Source organism: Portunus trituberculatus, chromosome 48, assembly GCF_017591435.1.
Source record: "Portunus trituberculatus isolate SZX2019 chromosome 48, ASM1759143v1, whole genome shotgun sequence".
NCBI lineage: Eukaryota > Metazoa > Arthropoda > Malacostraca > Decapoda > Portunidae > Portunus > Portunus trituberculatus.
In genome coordinates, this window is record NC_059302.1 from 13842667 (window position 1) to 13845166 (window position 2500).

Genomic DNA, 2500 nt, shown 5'->3' on the forward strand with positions numbered 1-2500 from the left:
CAGTGAGTTTTGAAGCAAAGCTGTCAGACAGAGAGACAGTATTCCCTGGCATCTTTACCTCTGTATTCTGCCAGTGAGAGGCAAACTCTTGTGATCGTTCTGTATATATGTATAATGGGGATTACCTGTGCAGCGATACAAAACGTGCAGTCTCCATATAGAAAAATGTGCACCATGATACTGCCAAGGTGTGCAGACTGCTGGTGTCTGGGGTCACGGGCGGTTAACAGTGAGGAGCCACTCTGCCTTGCTTGCTGCGGGAAAGTGATGGTGGTGACTGTGGTGATAGTTGTAATGGTGGTGGTGAAGACAGGACAGTTTTCAGGATTATCAACTAAATTCATTTCGATAATGTAAATATAAGGCGGTGGGTAAGGTCCGCGGGCCGAACACACACACACACACACACAGGCAGGCAGGAGAGAATCGCCACCCCAGACAGTCCGCTACTCTCCATACATGGCAGCAACCATTAAGGGAATTACTGGCGTCACCACTACTACCACCACACTGTTCATTGTTGCTGGTACATCTGTAATGCTGCTCTCTCTCTCTCTGTGTGTGTGTGTGTAATTCACTGTTTGATCTGCTGCAGTCTCTGACGAGACAGCCAGACGTTACCCTACGGAACGAGCTCAGAGCTCATTGTTTCCAATCTTCGGATAGGCCTGAGACCAGGCACACACCACACACCGGGACAACAAGGTCACAACTCCTCGATTTACATCCCGTGCCTACTCACTGCTAGGTGAACAGGGGCTACACGTGAAAGGAGACACACCCAAATATCTCCACCCGGCCGGGGAATCGAACCCAGGTCATCTGGCTTGTGAAGCCAGCGCTCTAACCACTGAGCTACCTGGCTGTGTGTGTGTGTGTGTGTGTGTGTGTGTGTGTGTGTGTTGTCCTTTTACTTTGAATTTAGCGAAGTGTAGTGCTCGAGGCACCTCCGCCTGGGTGAGTGCATGGCAAGGAAACTAAAGAGAAACTCTCTCTTTACCTTCCTTGGTGCAGGAGCAGCACTGAGGAGATAGGACAGGGTAGGAAAATCAGACTAGGATCAGCAAACCACAGCTTTGGAGATTGCTTTGAGTGACGCTCCTATGCTTACCTCTCTCTCTCTCTCTCTCTCTCTCTCTCTCTCTCTCTCTCTCTCTCTCTCTCTCTCTCTCTCTCTCTCTCTCTCTCTGATGTCTTTCTAACCCAGTCAGATTTAAGATGCAATCTACAGCCTTACTATACTTGTTCCTAGTTTTCTGTCCTTCCCAGTGGTCCCGTTTATTGCGTGGGTCTGAGATCGTGATAGCCACTCAAGGATTTCTTGGGCTCATCAGTGAAGAGTTACTCGTATTCATACGATAGAGCAATAGATGAGCTGGGTGACCCAGTCTTGACTCACCGCCACAGGAAAGGTTAGATCTATTAGTGAATTATAGTTGCAGCAGGACGAAAGGCACAAACCAACTAGAAATAAAGAAAAAATATATATATATATATATATATATATATATATATATATATATATATATATATATATATATATATTATAGTGCAACAGCGGTGTTACGCAGTTAGGAAGTGAAGCTTCATTGTTTGGTGATGAGCCAAACAACGACCACACGGGCTATATTAATGTTTGGAGTCGTGATGATCAGACGTGACCAATTGTTGTATACATGAAGGCACTTATAATTAAAGATAAATAATGTTTTAGAACCAGAACAATACTGATCACAATCAGAGGTGGAGTAAGTAATATGAAAATTAAATACAATCTAATGAAATTATGCTGTGGTTATTGATGTTTAAAGAAGTTATGCATCAAAGAGACGTTGTTATTGACAGAAAATGTAATATTCATGGGCTACTATACCATTTCAGCTTGTGTTTTTCTCTATCTCTTCACTATGTTTATTGCCAGCTTCCATTTATCATATTTTATCTTAGATGTACTAAAACCCACGCTATCAGAAGGGGGTAATGGGTGTAATAGAGAAGACAGCCCCCAGCATCTAAAACTCAGTGGGAGTCGCGGCGGCGTGGGGGCTGTTGAGTGCAGCTGGCAAACAGGGCTGGTGGCGGTTACATTAGGGTTCACTTATCTTGTCCCCACGTGCCGGTGGCGGGACACAGACGTGATGGCAGTACCTTGGTATCTTTCGTGAACTTTCTCTTGTGTAGCTGGCGGGAAACAGGAGAGGAGGCGGTGTTCTGGCTTCTGTACGTTTATTCTCCTTTGCGCTGTTCCTTGTCTTAACTTGCAGCTGGCGGTATACATGGGAGGTGGCGCTGTTCTGCGTCTACTCTAATTACTCTCCTATGTACCTGTCTCTTATCCTTACGTGCGCAACATCTATTACCTTTAGGCTCACATTTACTATTCATATGATCAAGAAATATTCATTGCTTAGTGGGGTAGTTAGTGTCATAGCCATCTTTTCACTTTTTTGTGTGTGTGTGGTTTTCAAAAGAAATAATTTCAGTAAGGGTGTTATGATTC